We start from the raw sequence: 19,719 nt of genomic DNA, 5'->3' as shown, positions 1-19,719 counted from the left end.
GCGACCGCAGCGGAATTATGGAGGATTTCTGACCGGCGGTAGGTGCCTTTTACCGCCGAGGTCAGAATGACCACCTTAGTCTCTTTTTCTGAGATTTTTCTTTACCGGGACGAACCACCAAATCAGGCCGGGTCGCGGTTGAGGCAAGCCGGCTAGAATTTCCGCGGCGGGTCGGTCCCTCTCTGGAGCTTTTTTTCAAAAATTCTCAAATCTTCTCCAAACTTCTGGGGCTTCACCCAGATGTTCTTTTAAGGTTCTTTTGGGGTCCACAGCTCACCCCAAGGGTCCAGAAGTTCTGTGATGGTCCTTGGGGGGTGCGGACTTCAACTCCCAGAATGCACCTGGCGCAAACTCCTTTTTGGCCACTGGACAGTGGTCAGCTGGTCACTTTTCAGGAGTTGGTGCAGGGGGACTCTGGATAGCAATTTTTTACCTGTAGCAAACAGGGAGTCCCTCCTTGAACCAGTTGAAGCCAGGCAAAGTCCTTCTTGTGGTGAAGCCCAAGTGTGCAGCTGGTGCAGTCCTTCTGAGTGCAGGTTCCAGGTGCAGGCCAGGGGTCCAGCAGGGCAGTCCTTCTTCTCCTTTAGTTCTTTTCTTCTTGAAATCTGGCAGGGATCTGAGGTGTGGGGGCAGGTCTGCCAGTTTTATCCTTGCTCCTGGGTGAAAAGCAGGGGGGTCCTGGTTCTCCAATCAGGTACAGGGTCGTCCCCCTGTGATGACCACTTCCTGGGAAGTGTGGCAAAAATCCATCCCAAAAGGCAACATTCTCTAAAAATCCAACATGGCTGAATCTGATTTTTGGAGGTTACATCTGGCTGAGCCCACCCACTGGTGTGGCTAAAAATCATAAACACACCCCTCTCCTGCCCTCTCCTAATCTAATCAAGGGGGCACCTAGTTGTCTGGGGTTGCAGGATGTGGGGGTGTTGCTGGGTGCTCCAGATGTCCTTCTCTGCCTTTGAAGACCAGTTTGGCAGCCCTCCCCCTTCCTGCCTCACCATCTGCTGAGGGGAGATTCTCTCCCCCAAGCACATTCCTTTGTGTGAAACCAGGCCACTTCACACCTCATCAAGGCAGCTTGGCAAAAGCTGCTGCAGGCTGGCCAATCAGAGCACAGCAGCAAAAACAATGCAGAGCTGAAATTGGCAACTTTTTAGGTAAAGTCTAAACTTTTTACCTGAACAAGTTATATTAAATCCAACAACTGGAAGTTGTGGGATTTATTACAACAATTAATTTGATACCAAATTCTTGGTATGCAACATTTAAGGAGACTTTAAAATTTAAAATAAAGTCTCCCCATTCTAGCCTATGAAGGCCATTTACTTCAATGAGGGAAAAACAAATTTGGCTGTTTTTACCTCACCAGGGCTTATAAATCTATTTTTATAAAGTCCCTGCTTATAGTTACATGGTACCCAGCCCTAGGGGCACATAGGGCACACCTTAGGGGTGACTTATATGTAAAAATAAGGTAGTTTAAGACTTTGGAACTACCTTTAATTCCAAAGTCGAATTTGCATATAACTTTAATTTAAAAGCAGCCAGCAAGGCAGGCCTGCTTTTAAAATGACACTGGGCACCTCAGCAGTGCAGCTAGGTGTGCACCACCTATGCTGTGGTCCCTAAACCTACATGCCCTACCATATACTAGGGACTTATAGGTAGGTTAACTAAGCCAATTATAATTTGCCTAATTTGCATATTGATTTTACACAGAGCACATGCCCTGGGACTGGTTAGCAGTACCCAGGGCACCATCAGAGTCAGGAAAACACCAGCATAAATTGGAAAATGGGGGCAAAAAGTTAGGGGGCCTCTGCAATCAGCCCTGTTTTCTCACAACAGGTCATTCCCCAAACCTTTTGTCTTCTCCTCCTATTTTTTTTTACCCTTTTTTGGGTGACATTATGATGTCACTCTGGTCACTTTATCACTGCTAATCAGTGCTAAAGTGCATGTGCTCTCCCTTGTGAACGTAGTATGATTATCACATTTAATTTACCTGTAGGTCCCTTGTACAGTGGTATCCCTATACCAAGAGCCTGTAAATTCAATTCTACTAGTCGGCTTGCAGGACAGCTTGCGCCACCCACACAAGTAGCCTTTCAAACCTGTCTCAGGCCTGCTAGCACAGGACCTGTTTTTACAGTTTACTGCCACAGGGGACCTGGCATCTAAATTTACTTGCCAGGCCCAGAACTCCCCTTTTACTACATGTAAGTCTCCCTTAAGGTAGGCCCTAGATAGCCCTATGGGCAGGGTGCTATGTATGTAGAAGTCAGGACATGAGCCTGGTAGCTTGGCCTGTCCTGGCAGTGTCAAACAGCCTGTTTGGTTTCTCACTGTTGTGAATGCTGCCTTCTAATAGGATTACATTAGAAATGCCCTGACTTATGTCTATGGGGTATTGTCTGATTTCTGAGGGATAGCGTAGGCATGTTTGGTATGGTTGTAATGGTAGTGAGAAATGCTGCTTATTAGTGTAGGTGCCTGGAAAGGCGATTTCTATCTCATTGGCCTGAAGGCTCCCGGAGAGCACCCATTCCTTCCTATAGCACCTGGAGAGCTCTTCATCACATGCCCGCTGAAAAGAAATAACCGCTGCGACCTCGGTGTTTTGGAAATCCAAGTGCGCCGAAAGTGCTCTCCTTTAAGTGCCCCTAGGGCATGAGAGAGAGAAAGACAGGAGCAGGAGCACTCCAGGTGGAGCCGCTGGTGCGTCAAGAGGCACCCCCGGGGCAGAAGCAGGCATCCATTTTTTTAGCCTAGGGATCCGTGCAGCTGGGGCATGGAGAAAGAGGAGCCTATCGGCTCTGCAGTCGACAAGGAAGGCTTCGCCTGGGCTCGGCCACCTCGTGGCTTGAAAAGGAGCAGCCCCAGGCATGCTCCTAAATAGGATCGCAACATGCTCACAAACCGCCTGCAAGAGCAGCCCCCCGCGGACACAGGCAGCTGCCACAAGAGTGTGGGACTTGGCGCAGGGAGGATAGGAGAGGCTTCTCCGCCCAAGATGAAGGTGGGTGAGCCCCACTTCCTCCCCTACCCCTGCAGCAGAATCCTTGGGGATCACGGGGGACTTGATTGCGGGGGCAACCGGGAATCAGATCTTCAATGTGCAGGAGCGCTTCATCTCTGGTATATAGGGTGGCAATCTGGGGTGGTGACCCCTTGGGGTTTGACACCCCCCTTCTTTTCTCCTGCTCACCATTTCCTTCTGATTAGGGATAGGTCATGCTTTGATGGAAGCATGGTTATCACATTATGCACATTCCTGGCGGTAATTACGACCTGATGTTAAACTACGTATGGTGCTTCTTCTGATAAGAGCACCAGTACTGTCCTCAGGGGTTGTATTCATTATGCAGGGGTGCGATGCTCCATCTGCGTGAACATTTCTTGGTAATGGGTCTACTATGACCCAAACAGTTATGGTGAAACAGTTTGGATGACTTGCCATGTATTCTCTAATGTTCTGATGTTCCTTTCATGGGCATCTATGCTTATTATGACCGTAGGCATATCTGATGACACGTGCTTTAACATGACATGTGCTATGACTTGCCATATATTTTTCTAATGTTCCTGTTATGGGCATTTGTGATGATTATATGACAAGTGCACTTTTTAGCAATGTTTTTCTTACTACTGCTTATGTTGCAGAATAATCAGTAAACTCAGTGTTTTATGTGACTACTGATGTTTTTTGCAGAATAACAGTACTGTGTAATGTTCTGACCACTGCTAGGATAGGATGGTATTACTGACATGTTGTGCTTGGTCTTATATTGTTGTGTACAATACAGTTTATTTTTATATAACTTGGTGTTGTGTTTCCTTTGTGGTGTGTGTAGTGTGTCATGAGTGTTGTGTGTGTTGGGCAAACACTTTACACATTGCCTCCGCGTTAGGCCTGACTGCTCGTGCCAAGCTACCAAGCTACGAAGGGGGTGAGCGGGGGTTATCCTGGGTGTGTAACCCCCTCGCCCTGACTAGAGTGGGTGTGTTCTGCCTGGCTTAGATGCATAACCTATCCAACCAGAAACCTCATTTCTAACAAGTGATTAATATTTCATGGCTTTCATAACAGATTCATGCCTCTTAAGATTTTATCCTTCATTCATCAACTACAGTGAGGCTTGTGAGGGTAAAACAATGCCCTGTGACTCGTAATCAGCCACATCAAATTCCAGTGGCCCTTGGGGACCAGCAATGTATTGCTACTGCACCACTCTACTTTAAAAAAAATTGTTTGCATAGAGCACTGTTTATAATTTCTAATTTTCCTTTTTCTTTCCTGCTATAGCTACTCCTGGTAGGCATGCTACTTGCCAGGCAGTAGCAGTCCAGCTGTGGCAGCAGAGGCTGGATGACATCCACAATGAATATCAGTGGCTGGTGGCTCTTCAGGAGGAGGAGGATGAGGCGCAGGCTGCAGCCAACATGCCCAACAGTCCTAGCACCTCCCAATGGCACCATCAGTGCTGCTGCCAGCTGACATCAGCCTGTCCCACCACTGGTGCCCTCCATCATGCCCAGACCGCAATTTCCAATGCCGTGTTATGCAACACTTTGCGCGATTCGACCGCCGGGTAGCACATAATGAGAGAACCCTGGATGATCTACAGACCCGCATGGAGAATGTCCGGGTCTGACTCTTTTTTAATTTTTTGTTTTGGTGGGAGGGACACTTGTTGTGGGTGGAGAGGGTGGGAAAGGGAATTGGGACCTTTTTCGCACTTTGGTCTTTTTATTTGGACTTTTGTTGTGAACTTTTGTTTTGGACTTTTGATTGACTTTTGTGGATGCTGCCATTTGTTTGGGGAGTGGAGTGTGCCTGTGTGGGTGGAAAGGGTGGGTTTTCTATTTGTAAAAAACAAAAGGGTATAGTTTATTTTATTTCATATATGCCTCAAATCTTTATTTTGGTGTTCAAGTTTGTACTGTTGTCTTTTTTTGTGTAGATTGCTTTTTAAATTTGCAAAAAAAGTAAATGCCAATTACTTATACCCTTACATTACTGCTCTCTGTAACTATTGCCCACTAAGAGCTGATTGACATTGACTAGTTTGCCTATAAAACCCTAGATGCATACTAACAACATCTTCTTCAGTAGAAGATAATTACTAGACAAGTTCACTTCAGTCCATAGATCTTAATTTCTCTGAAAAGATGAAGCAAGGGCTACTTCCTCAGTCTTTTTACTGCAGGGTTTCCCAAGGTAGCATCTTACCTTAAGGGTGTGATAGTAATAGTAGCAGGGTAGTGTGCTAACAGGGAAGACACAATGTGCCACTCCCACCTATGCAAACTCAAACTGCAGAATTAATCTTTGGGCTATTCATCACTGTCAACTAGATTGAAAGAAAACAAAGAGCTAGGGGATTATATAACATATCATAACTTTAGGAAGACTGAGACCAGGCTGCCATGATGACAGTATTTGACACACAACAAAGAAGACATAATATAGTAATAAAAACTAGGGATATCAACTTCTTCTGAGCAATAGGGAGCTATAATGTAAACAAACTAAACTTAGGAATTGAAATCCTTGGCCCAGTAGAAGTGGGCTCAGGGTCAGGAGTGGTTGGACAAGGTTGAGCGTTTATGTAACACACAGCACAAGGCCTGAAAGATGATGTTGATGGGGCTGGTGTGGAATATTGCTCAGATAGTAGAACGTCCTGTAGTGAGTTGGTATCAGTTTTATCACATCCACCCCAGCAAGTGAGTGATCCATTTATGGTTTAACATTAAGTCACACCTCAATAGATTACACAGCCGGGGGGAAGAGGGTTAAGAGCTTGATGAATGAATGGCAAGGGGGATTTTGGGAAAAGTGTGACAAAGGCAAACATTACACAAAAGAAAGTACAATAATATTCATTGGGACACTGAGCAGCACACAATCATCATTCTGGTGTGGAAGGAAATGATAAAGGGCTGAGTATGACACAGTTAACTTAAATGCATTGCAACAAGTCCTTCAGCCCCAGAGAGGCCCAAGATAGTACATCTCTGAATGTTCTGTTATCTAGGTTTGAAAAATACAAATTATGGAGGATTGAAGTCAACCCACCCAGTACCAAAAATTAAGATTTTTAAAAGGATAAAGATACTGTATTGCCAAATTGGGCGGTGCATCTCCATTATTCTCAGAATGTCCGTCACTCTTAGATGCATGGATGAACCTGTCCTGTAGGTAAGCTGCAGTGTTGAGCTTTCACCAAGTTTTGTTCATGTAGAAGACTAGGAGAAGGCCTGCATATTGATAAACAGTAACTGTATTATAAAGTAGAAGGAAAAAGGGAAGCAAGGGAAGCTTTATGAGGAGTCAGGAGTGTACCAAGAAGACTCAGAGGCAGAGCAAGAACATGAAGCGGAGTTTCATGTTTGAACCTGCAATGCAGCAAACACACACTCAGCAGCATTTCCCAAATCAATACACCTCTCTTCAGTCAACAGAGCTGAGTGAGTACTAGGCCTCAGAGTCTTCACCATTATCATGGTTTTTCTTTGAAGTTGATAACTTTCCCCTTCTCGCTTTTGAGGTAGTCCCACCCTGAGTCCTTTCACCTGCATCCTCCTGATTCTGAGTAGCTCTGTCACAGTCCAAAACCAAGCAAGGTAGACCTGTGCTGTGCACAGCTGTTGAAGAACAAAGAAAGAAACAGAATTGGAGTATTTTGTGCAGATTTGTGTTTGGTAACTAAAGTGACAAGTCTGGTCTCTGACCTTTCAAACCTAGCGAAATGTGGTTCTTCAATCGCTTTCAGGAGAAAATGATCACCCATCAGCCTCCAAACATTGCAAATCTTTGAAATCAAGTTTACAAATTTGTTGAACTCCTTCCCTCATTGTCTGCCACCACATACATCAATCAGCATCACTCACACTCACTCAGCATATCATCACTCATTGGTGCTATAGTTAGTAGTTACCTCTTACAATTGAGGCACAGTGGTAAATTGAAAATCTTATCTCATCTTTCATAGTAGCAACACATTGGAAATTGTCATTGTCACTCCCAACCTTTTAATCAATGATCTTCATTGCAGCCTTGCTAGATGATGCGAAAAAGGAGTCAATGGCATATAAGGAAGGCAGGCATTGTCTCTAATGTTCTGAAAAGAATGTGGGGGTGTTGTGTAGCCATTTTAGTTATACCTTCATACACGTTATTTTAGCATACTAGGAATGCAGCTGTGCACTTTAACCTAGATATATTTTATTCAGCTTTGCTTTATTATTGTTACAATAGCCATTTTTACGGTCTTGTTTTATTTCGCTCTATCTAACTGTTTTTGCCTAGGCCAGCACTCTGTTCTCAAACAAGACATTCTCCCTCACTCTGTGCTTCTTCCAAGGCTGCAGTAAGATAGGTTGCCGGTGAACGTGGTATGAGTTTAGTCTCTGACATTCATAGAAAACACACATCGTTACGTAGGGACAGTTTCTCAGAACATCAGCTGTTTTATTATAAAAACAGTTCCCTGTCCTTTACATGCTAGAGGGAGATTCCAGCCAGAGAACCATGACTGTATGCTGATTGCTGAATGCTTCGCTACAGCTGATAACACAGACTTCAGGCCTTTGCTCAGCTATGGGGGATGATGTCTTCCCAGGGGAACCTGAAGGGCAGAATTAGAGCTTAGCACGCTGTGCTCTGTTATAGCCTATGAAGGAATTAGTCTATTGATTCTAGTGACAACATGGTAGTGTTATTTCTATGTTTTACTCTCTTAGCCACAATTTTCATCTTATTATGTTGTGTCATCCTGGTTATTGCAGCTCACTCTTTGCTATCTAAGATGCAGTTGCTTCATTAAAATCTTATTGAAACATATGCTTCCTCTGTTTGTCATATTGTATATGAGACTAATGTAACTGAGAGAAATGGATGAGACCTGAGTGACCACAGCTTCCCTGAGAAACCATTTATGTCATGCGCTCGGCTGCCCAATCATCTCTGCCCTTGGGTAGAGATGAGGCACTGCTAGTTTTCCGGAGCAAAACCCAGATTGAAGTGGCAGGTGTCACCTGCAGTGGGTCGGACTCAGTCTCCCATACCGCAGGTGATTCTGCCACTCAAAACCCAGTAGTCTCACTAGAATAATGAGAGCCTACCTGACATGGCGCTGCCAACGTATGGTCAGGCTCTCAGAGTATCTCTGTCTCATTAGATACAATGACACCTCAGTACGATATACGGAGAAGTCCGTGGTGTGGATGATTTCCTCCTCAGCTAAGTAGGCTATCCTATCTGATGTAGGAGGTTGTTCAAGCTTGAACTCTAAAAGGAAAATCCCTATTTCACGTGCCTTCTCTGAACAAAGTTACCATCTACTATGGCGAATCCGCAACAGGTAGCAATTGCAGTTATTATGCAACTAGGCAACCCCTGACTGCACATTTATTGGCAAATGGCCCAACGGCCCAGGGGGGTCCAGTTACATTTGCTGTTGACACAGATGCAGCTTATACAACAGAACTCTTCTATTCTTTGGTCACATTTCCAGCAGTTTATTGGAATGAAAACAAATTACATCACTAAACACTTGCAAACGTACCTGGACAATACAGAGCATATGCATGTTTAGAAATACCTTTATCTTATCAAGAACATAATAATTGGCTTGATGGCGCCCTACCCCACATGATTTTACCAGTTAGATTAGGTCCTCTAAGTAATGATGGTCCTGCCTGGCCTTTATTGGCCACTTATACACCTCACCCTGCAGTAGCAAACTTAGCAGTAGCTAAAGTCAGTCGCTTATATACTGACCTGATGACAATATATAGACGATTAGTACAGTTTGTAATGCAAACATTGAATGCAAACCCAGCACGTGCTGCTCCAGCGCAACCACATGTAGTGACGCCAGGTAGTAACCCGGCAACTGTACATTCGATCATGGGAAAAGGACCCGCCAAACAAGAGAAAACTCAGTTTTGGCTAGCTCAAAAAATAAATGCACTGGAAGCAGTATTTCCCCACATGGGACCTCAGGATAAACATAGAATTTTAACGATGTGCTTGCCATTTGGGATGGACCCCACAGTAGATAACAATAAATGGGGCACGGTGTTTGCCGTGCTCTACACTACTGCACATGGTTCACCGACACTTGCCAACTTTCCGGAAGTGTTGAAACAAATTCAAGATAAATACGGGACTGCCCCAGCCCTAGATTTGGGGATGCAATTAATGGACAATTTTGCCACGGTAACCTCAATCATTTTAAGTAACCTCAAAGGGGAAGCAGTTGCGCTAGCAGTGCTTCTGTCGTCCTCAACAGGATCAAGAATGCGAGCTGCCAAAGTTTATCACTGAGACCTATTCTAGTATTGGTCGAGATAGTCTAGGGGCCAGACCAACTAAACCGCAGTTTCAGGGTAAATCTAATAAAGATTTTTCCAAGAAAGCTCCTGAGGGTAACAAGAAATGCTGGGATAAAAAACAACAAACTCCTAACAAAGAAAGGGGAGAATCTCCACATATGGAGACCCCACAGAATAGATATAGGCCCTCATTACAACCCGGCGGTCGGTGTTAAGGCGGCAGTAATACCGCCAACAGGCCAGCGGTAAAAAAAAATGGAATCACGGCCACGGCGGAAACTGTCAACACAAACAGCCACTTTAACACTCTGACCACCATGGCGGTAGCAACAAACACTGCTGCGGTAACCACCAACAGACAGGTGGAAGACAATGTACGGCCCACCACATTACAACCCGCCCATCCACCAGCTTTACCGGTGTGGTACCAATGCCATCAAAAGCACGGCGGAAACAGTACACACAAGGGAAACCACTCACCTCTCGACACCCAAGAAAGAACTAGGACGCCGTGGAGCCCTAACTACAGATGTTATCCATGTTGGTGTATCTTCTCATCTACCAGGAGTACGAACGGCAGCGGCGATGACCACAGTGAGTACTGCACCTAGCACACAGGGGAAGGGGTGGAAAAAGAGAGTGTGTCACACACACGCTACACCCCCACCCTAGCCCCCAACACCATACACACAAACACATGCAACAACATTACATATACACCCCATAACCCTCTGAAAGAACGCAAGGACAAAAGGAATTGAGTCAAATGAGAGTCTTATTAGAAATAGTCAGATGTATGTTACAAATTCAAAAACAGTATTTACAATGTATACAATATGTACATAAGGCGGTACATTGTCCACTCAAAATGTCCGTGAGCCACTGGGCCAAAACTCATAGGCCAAGTCCACACTTGACTCCTGTCTCAATACGGAGAGAACACTGCAGGGGCATCAGGTCAAAAACACACAGGCACCTCAGGGGGACAGGGAAGGGTGGGCACCTCAGTCTGAAGATGGGACAACGCCACTGCTCCCGTGGGGGCTCCATGCCCACAGATATGTCCTGGGGACTTCAAGGCCAAAGTCTCTCAAGTCTCTCAAGTGGGTGGTTTGCCCACAGCCTGGTCCTGGGAAGTGCAAAGCCACAGTCTCTCAAGTCTCTCAAGTGGCTGGTTTGCCCACTGCCTAGTCCCAGGGAGTGCAAAGCCACAGTGTCTCAAGTCTCTCAAGTGGGTGGTATGCACACTGCTTGCTCTTGGGGAGTGCAATGCCACAGTCTCTCAAGTCCTCCTGGAGAGTGCAAAGCCACAGTCTCTCAAGTCTCTCAAGTGGGTGGTTTGCCCACTGCCTGGTCCTGGGGAGTGCAAAGCCACAGTCTCTCAAGTCTCTCAAGGGGGTGGTTTCCCCACTGCTTGCTCCTAGGGAGTGCAAAGCCACAGTCTCTCAAGTTGATGTCTTTCTCCACTGGTTCTGGAGGGGGCTTTGTGCCCAGAGTGCTTCATCCTGCCAAGGACAGGGTGAGTGGATGCCTTCTTACATTGGTTCCGGTGGGGGTTTGTGCCCAGTGTGCTTCATCCTGCCAAGGATAGGGTGAGTGGATGCATTTCTCCACTGGTTCTGGAGGGGGCTTTGTGCCCAGTGTGCTTCATCCTGCCAAGGACAGGGTGAGTGGATGAATTTTTCCACTGGTTCTGGAGGGGGCTTTGTGCCAAGTCTGCTTCATCCTGCCAAGGATAGGGTGAGTGGATGCATTTCTCCACTGGTTCTGGAGGGGGCTTTGTGCCCAGTCTGCTTCATCCTGCCAAAGATAGGGTGAGTGGATGCATTTCTCCACTGTTCTGGAGGGGGCTCTGTGCCCAGAGATACAACACTTGGGTTGTGGCAGTTCACAGTCCCTCACCTGGGTGTCTGAGCCACCAGATTTGCAGTGACCAGGATACATGATAGTCCATGAAGGCAGGGCTAGAGTCCATCCGGTGGTGGCTATGGCTGTACAGTGATGGTAGTGCCAGTGCTGGTGGGGGTGCTGCCAGTGGTGGAGGGAGGCTCAAGCCCCTCTCCTGCACCCTCGGACGGCTGCCCACTGGGGCTGCTGCTGCTGGCAGTAGAGCTACTGTCAGCGGTGCATGCGGCAGTGCTTGCGGCGGTGCTTGCGGTGGTGCTTGTGGCAGTGCAGGTGGCGTGCTGCCATTGGTGGGGGGAGGCTCCAGCCCTTCTCCTGCATCCTCGGATGGCTGCCCATTGGGGCTTCTGCTGCTGACAGTAGTGGTGCTTGCGGCAGTGCAGGTGGTGGTGCAGGTGGCAGTGCTTGCGGCGATGCTAGTGGCGGGGCTCCTAGCGGTGCTGGCCGCAGTGCAGGTGGCGGTGCTGGCGGTTGTGCTGGTAGCCACCAGGCCTTCACCTGCAGCCTCGGACGGCTGTAGTGCCTTGCCTGTTGTTTTGTTCCCCTTCCTCACCTTGGCATATGGTGCTGTCACCATGGGTCTGGCAGCTGGAGTCTTTGAGGTGACCTTGCTGGGTGGTTGTGGCTCCTCCCCCTTGCTGGATGCTGTCCCCTTCTTCACCTTGCCAGGTGGCAGAATGTTTTTTGCCTTGGCAGGGGTTGGTGGCACACTGGCTGGGCTGACGGGTGCCCCCTTTGAGCCTCTGACAGCTGCAGGAACCACAGCGGACGTGGACTTGGTGGATGAGGGGCTGGGCTAGGTTTTGGCCATCTTGGCCCGAGGGGAAGGACGGGGGGGACGGGTAGGGAAGAGGTCAATGTTTGCCAGGAATAGCTTCTTAGGGACACTGGGGCAAGAAGAGGGAGAAGGTCTGGGAGTGTAGAGTGGTTGTAGGAGGTGTCTGTCTGCTGAGTTTGGGTGCAAGTACATGGGCTGGATGTTGTTGTGAGGTGGATGGCTGTTGGGTGGGTAGGTGCTTGCGTTTGTGCACTTTGGGAGGAGGGGCATAGACACAGTGATGGAGGACACAGGGGACGTGTGCATGGATGTGGGGTGGTGACTGCCAGTGAGGGGTGTGTAGTGATGGGCGTGCTGGTGATGGAGGTAGTGGATGAGGTTGTAGTGCATGCAGGTGTGAGTGGAGACGCAAATGCCTCTCATCGCCCGGATGGCATTCTGAATGGTTGACTGCCCAACAGTGAGGGATTTCAGGAGGTCGATAGCCTCCTCACTGAGGGCAGCAGGGCTGACTGGGGATGGGCCTGAGGTGCCTGGGACGAAGGAGATGCCCACCCTCCTGGGTGAGCGGGCACGGGAAACACGCTGAGGGGCTGCTAGGAGGGTGGTGCTGGTAGGGGGGTGGCGGCTGTACCTGTTGTTGGGATAAGAACAGAGGTGTCCGCCACCATCAGGGAGCTTCCATCCGAGGAGGAGTCGCTGTCTGTGGTGTCCCCTCCTGTTCCCTTCGTGGTGCTCCCCTCGCCCTCTGTCCCACTGGTGCCCTCACTGTCGGTGGATTCGGCCTCCAGGCCCATGTGGGATGCAGCTCCCCCCGCCGCGGTGCCTCTGCTCCTCCGCCATATGATGCTGATGCACACAAGGACAGAGTGACAAAAGAAAAAGGGGGGGAGAGACAGAGGATACACTTGGTCAATGCCAGCAACAACACTACAGTTGGCGTACACAACTCACAGGGAACAGCCCTATGCACTATTCCATGCACTACCAGTTACAATGCTAGTCACCAGCCCATGGGGTACATTGCACAACGCCATCAGCTGCACTCCTGAAACAAACAGAGCCCTGAACAGTAGTAGATGCCCACTAACACTATTGGGGTTGGAGTGCTTCCGAGCCTGCCCAACAAGGGACCTACTCTGCCATGTTTGCCCTGGCCTAGGGGAGCCCACGGTCCACATCCCCACCCAGGTAAAACCTTAACGCGGGCAAAGTAATGAATCTGACTTTGTACTCACCCCCTTGTGGCTGCTGTGATGCCCTCAAGTGCCGATCCAACTCTGGATAGGCCACTGCCAGGATGCGGAACATCAGGGGGTCAGGGTACGACGGGCACCCCTTTCTCGTTGGGAGGCCAGCCCCAGCTGGGCCTCTGCCATCTTCCTTGCCCAGCGGCGCAGGTCCTCCCACCATTTGCGGCAGTGGGTGCTCTGCCTGTCAAAGACCCCCAGGGTCCGCACCTTCTTGGCGATGGCAGTCCGAATACCCTTTTTCTGATGGGCGCTGACCTGCAGGAAAAAGACAGCAGAAAAGGGAATTAGTTAACCGTCTGGACCATCACACTTATGGCCCACCATATCCCTCCCATTCCCTCACGCACATACATTGACCACCATACATGCAGTACTCTGGCCAGGATGCCTCGCCCCCCCCTCACATGTGGCTTACACACACAGCACTCCATACATTCATGGCCCATGCATCATGCTCACAGTGTACTCACCTGTTTGTCTGGAGGACCGGAGAGTAACGTGTACTGGGGTAGGACCCCATCCACCAGTCTCTCCAACTCCTCCACAGTGAAGGCAAGGGCCGTTTCTCCAGACAGATAAGCCATTGTCAATTACAGACAACGGTCACAGCAGCACTTGCAGTATAGGTCCTCTCCTGTTGAAGGTCAGGTAGCAAGTGAGTGAATAGATAGAAAATGGTGGTCATGTCCGCGTACTGTCACTGCCAGCGTACATCGCCATTGGCTCCTGGAACCCATAGGGACAAATGATTACCAATGCGAAGTTGCGCGCCGGTCAACAACCGCCTACCGCAACGGTGCACAACGCCAGTGGAATTACCTCATTTCCATTTGACCCTCCTCACAGGTCAGGCAGCCGCCATTTCAGGGGGGCACTTGCCATGGCACCTAACTGCGTCACAGCAGACATTGGCACCACAACTGACTCTCGGATTCACATACTGCTTCTGTAAATGTAGAAATGCATCATTATTGCAATAGATGTGTGATTATGACCCTCTGCTCACCGTTTTCCTCCATAGGCTTCAACCTCTGAGGATGAATATGAGATGGCGACATCTTCCAGTGTACAGAGCCCTGGTGGGCCTTGCGACAATGGAGGACAGACACATTATACTAACATACAGACTTGATCGGGCCACAATCCAAGAAGTGTGTGCCCAATTGGATCCAGACCTAATGACAACTATCCGCCAGCCCAAAGGTATCCCCCCTCTAGTGCAGGTCCTGTCAGTGCTCCATTTCCTGACAAATGGTTCCTTCCAAACAACAGTGACCATGGCAACAGGGATTTCTCAGACAATGTTCTCCAATATGTTGACCAGAGTGTTGTCAGCCCTGCTTAAACACATGCACAGCTACATTGTATTCCCACAGGTGGAGGATTTGGCAACAGTGAAAGATGACTTTTCTGCCCTGGTACATATCCCCAACATCACTGGTGCCATAGATGGTACACATGAAGCATTTGTCCACCCCCCCCGGAGAAATGAACATGTGTTCAGGAATAGAAAAGCTATCACTTTATGACTGTGCAGATGGTGTGTTTGGCGGACCAATACATCTCCCATGTGAATGCCAAGTATCCTGGCTCTGTGCATGATGCCTTTATCTTGAAGAATACAGCATCCCATATGTGATGGGCCAACTCCAGAGGCACCGGGTGTGGCTAATAGATGAGCCCAGTGTCTCCACCCATTATATGTTGGTGTCTGGGTATGGGGTTGTCTCTAAGGGTTAGTGTGTGTCTAACAGTTGTCCCTCAATGTTTTCAGGTGACTCTGGTTTCCACCAACCTCTCATGGCTACTGACCCCAGTGAGGAATGCTAGGACAAGGGCAGAGGAACGTTACAATTAGGCACATGGGTGAACAAGGAGGATCATTGAAAGAACCTTTGACCTCCTGAAGGCCAGGTTCTGGTGCCTCCATCTGACAGGTGGATCCCTGTACTACTCACCCAAGAAGGTGTGCCAGAACATCGTTGGATGTTGCACTACCTGGCCCTGAGACGCCAGGTGCCCTTTCTGCAGGAGGATGAGCCTGGAGATGGTCTTGTGGCAGCAGTGGAGCCTGTGGATAGTGAGGAAGAGGAGGCAGAGGAAGAAGATGTGGACAACAAAAGTGTTTTCATACAGCAGTACTTCCAGTAACACACAAGTAAGACACTGTAACTTCACTTTACTTTTCAGTTTTCTATTAGACATTGTACATGGCAGCCTGATTTCCCTATGTCTAGGGCCACTTAGTATACCTTTTGACATCTCTATTTACAGATCTCTGTGGCCCACTCTGGCTCCTAGTATGTTTACTGCTGCCCACTAAAGGTCATTCCAATGTAAATTTAACTGTACATATGACTTGCAATGCTTTGATGTTGTTGTACTAACACATATTTGAATCATTTGACAGACTCCAGATTTGCATTTGTTCCACAGGTGTTTATTTAAGTGCTCATAAGTAGAGGGGGATGAGCAATGGGCTGGGATGATGGTGGAGGAATGTCCAGTTAGAGTCCAGTATTTTGGTATCACAGGTGCATTGTCCAAGGGGGCATAGGAAGGGGGGCAATGGCAGTTCAAGGTGGACAGGGTGACAGAGTGGGACAGAAGCGTGACAATCAGGAAAGTTGCATTTCCTGGCAGGGGTCTTGGCAATGTTCTCTGGCTTCTGCCTGGATCGCAGGGACAGTTTGTGGGGTGGTTCTCCTTCTGCAGGGGGTGGGGTGCTGGTGGCCTGTTGTTCCTGTGGTGGGGCCTTCTGTCCACTGGTGCTGGCGGAGGTGGAGGACTGTTCATCGGTGTGGATAGTGTCAGGGGCCTGTTGGTGTGCAACTGCCTCCCTCATGGAGTTGGCCATGCCTGCCAGCACCCCTGCAATGGTGACCAGGATGGTGTAGATGTGTTTCAGGTCCTCCCTGATTCCCAGGTACTGTCCCTCCTGCAGCCGCTGGGTCTCCTGCAACGTGGCCAGTATCTGGCCCATGGTCTTCTGGGAATGGTGGTATGCTCCCAGGATGTTGGTGAGTGCTTCCTGGAGAGTGGGTTCCCTGGGCCTGTCCTCCGCCTGTCGCACAGCAGTCCTCCCAGCTTCCCTGTTGTCCTGTGCTTCTGTCCCATGAACCGTGTGCCCACTGCCACTGACTCCAGGTCCCTGATCATCCTGGGTTTGTGGGGTAGCCTGGGGTCCCTGTAGTGGTGGACACACTGCTGGTTGACATGTCCTGGGGACAGTGGCATGGGCCCGCTGGGCGGGCGCTGTGCTGGTGTTTCCTGAGGGGGGAGGCTCTGTGTCTGTGGTGGTATTGGACTGTGGCAGGGTAACCGACTGTCCAGAAGTCCCTGATGGGCCAGGTTGGTCATCGTGATCCAGGCATGCAGAGCTGCTTTCAGCATTGTGGGCCTCTTCTGGGGGAGACTGGATGTTGCTAGCAAGTCCTCTCCGGTGACGTTGAGTGGGGGTCCTGTGGGGATGCAAATGCAGTGTTATTGTATTTGTGTGTGCCATCTTGTGCTTGGGTGTGCTGCACTGTATGGTTGTGATTTCCCTGTCAGCTTTGCCTTGTGTGCGTGGTGATTTTGTGGGCTAGGTGATTCTCTCTACTGGGCAGGCTGTGGAGATGGGTGTCCCTTAAGGACTGTGATGGGGGTCCATGGATTGTTGTGGCATGCAGGGCTTGGTATTGGGAAGGGTGGGTTGTGATAGTGGGGTACGTGTGAGGTGGTGGAGTGATGGGAGTGATGGTGGGGATATGTGATGGCATGCAGGTTGGGCGGTGATAGTAGTAAAGATTTGACTTACCAGGGTCCAGTCCTCCTGCTACTCCTGCGAGACCCTCAGGATGCATGATCGCCAAGACTTGCTCCTCCCATGTTGTTAGTTGTGGGGGAGGAGGTGGGGGTCCACCGCCAGTCCTATGTACAGCTACCTGGCCTCTTGTAACCGCAGAACGCACCTTCCCCCATAGGTCATTCCACCTCTTCCTGATGTCATTCCTTGTTCTGGGGTGCTGTCCCACGGGGTTGACCCTATTCATGATTCTCTGCCACAGCTCCATCTTCCTTGCAATGGACGTCTGCTGCACCTGTGATCCGAATAGCTGTGGATGTACCCGGATGATTTCCTCCACCATGACCCTTAGCTCCTCCTCTGAAACCGTGGGGTGTCTTTGGGGTGCCATGGATGTGGTGTGAGTGGTATGTGTGAGGGTGTGTGGGGTGATGTGTTGGGGTGTGTGGTGTGAGGTGTGTGGATGATGTATGGGTGATGGTGTTTTGTGGCTCTGATTGAGTGGGTGATCCTGGCTTGTCTATCTCTGTTTGCTATCTTTTTTTTCATAGAAAGGTTTGTGGGTAATGTGGGTGTGTGTTTTATATTGGATTGGGTGTGTGGGTGTGGTGTATGTATGTGTGTCAGGTGTGTGTAGTTTGAATTGTCCAATGTGGTGTAGTTTTGTTAGTGTGTGTGTATTTTGAGCACTGTGGTATGTACTGCCAATGGTTTACTGCGGTTGAAAGACCGCTGCGGTGATTCGTGGGTCCTCATACTGTGGGCGTATTCCAGTTGGCATAATGATGTGGGTTTTGCTACCACCAATTTATCACTGACCTTTGGTCTGGCGGACTTGTGTGGGTGTCTGTATAGTGGCAGATTCCTCAGTGTGGGTCATAATACCCATAGCGGAATACCGCCACGGTCACGGTATGTTGGCAGCTGTCAGCACGGTGATAGGCACCATTTACCGCCAGGGTTGTAATGAGGGCCATAGTGTGGGTAAACTGTGCCAACAATGGGTACACTCTAACACGTTAGCCGCAGTTAAAGAACATGTTAACACTCTTTCTGAAGATGTAGACTTGGAGGACTTTTTGCTAGGTCCTATAAAACAATGCTCTAAAAGATTCATATATGCTATGTACAACGAGATCTGGAAGCTCTGTCAGATGGAAGCTGCTGCGTGCTTAAGGCAGAAAGATAGAGAAAACTTACAAAAGGCTTTAACTGTTGTATAATGGTGTGAACAGTTTGTCCAACAGAATTTATTCACTGACAAACATACTGTCATCTGCGATAGATATCATTCAGACAGACATGTCCAGTTTATATCATGGACAAAGTCAGCTGCGTTCCATCATGCAGTTAGGTTGGACGTTACAGACATTGAGAAATGGCCGGATTCCATGAATCTATATTAATGGTAGTGAATTGTTCACTGCTTTTAATTTATTCAAAGAACAGCAGACGATGGATAAAAAGGGAAGTGAGTTTCACTATGCTCCATATAGAGAAGTTCGAAATGCTGCCTTTCACTGTTGCAGAGTTCTTCAATTATATGGCTCTTACATGGCATCAATAATCTGCCCATTTTCACTTTTCACTTTTCGAAATGTATGAAACATCTTGCTGTGGGCAGGTACAAGCGGCTGGGCGATAGCTATATTAAAGAAGAGTGGAAGTTGCCCTTTGATTACAAGTGTCTGAACGGCGAAACAGAGGTCTTTCTTAGCGGAAGCCCATGTGAGACTACTGTTAGTCATTAAATGATTTGCAAACAGGTGTCCCTTCACTGCCTTTGCAATGCGGGGGTCACAAACTTGGCCTGTTTTCTGAAGGGTACTCCCGTCCCTTTGATTCGACCGGCATTTCATGTACTTTCTTATGGAAGTTATGTGGTACTGAGTGACCAAAGCTGTTGCTGTATGCGACCAGGAATTGCCTACGCAATTTCAGTCTCTAAGGTTGTGGACATGTTTTCTTCCCCCCCCACACAAGAGATAAAGGTATCAGACATGTGGCCTCACATTGATACTATTAATGTAAATTATTACAAGCTCAGCAGACTAAAGGCGCTACTGTTTCAAAACCAGGTCACGTTGACTTCACCCAGAGAGACGTATGCTCTGCAGATTGTGAGATCATCAGCTGAGATACAATCCTTATTAAATACCAACTTCCCCAAGCACTTTGGAGAATTGGTATCAAGAATTTTTAAAGCCTCGAGCACAGTCGGGATTGTCCATTTCTTTAAGGCTGTTGAGTCTGGATTCGTGTCCATCTTCCAGACTGTCTTCGGAGTCATCACATCGGCCATCCATTCACTCTTTTCAAGTGTGTTCGGCGGCTTTCCAATCATTTTTACATTGATTGGCAGGATACTGCTGCTATTTCTTCTGATTCGTAGTGGTTGTGTCTTTTCAGCTACACAAAGCAATGGAGCCGCTGCCACCAGCTCAACTGTGCCGAGATCGCATGGTTCAGATCTTCGATGCTTCCTTGCTGGTGGAATTGGAGCGTGATTGGTCATTGTCATTCCGACCACTCAGATGGTGTGTGCAATCAGCCTTTCGCTGCATGTGGTGCCTCTTCGAACATTTGCCAACAGTGTGCCTTGCTGTTACGGCGGTGTCTCCTGTGGACCAAGTACTGCTTTTGTCCAGATG

The sequence above is a fragment of the Pleurodeles waltl genome, chromosome 10 (genome assembly GCF_031143425.1).
Source record: "Pleurodeles waltl isolate 20211129_DDA chromosome 10, aPleWal1.hap1.20221129, whole genome shotgun sequence".
NCBI classification, from domain to species: Eukaryota; Metazoa; Chordata; class Amphibia; order Caudata; family Salamandridae; genus Pleurodeles; species Pleurodeles waltl.
Note: the sequence above shows the minus strand (reverse complement) of the source record.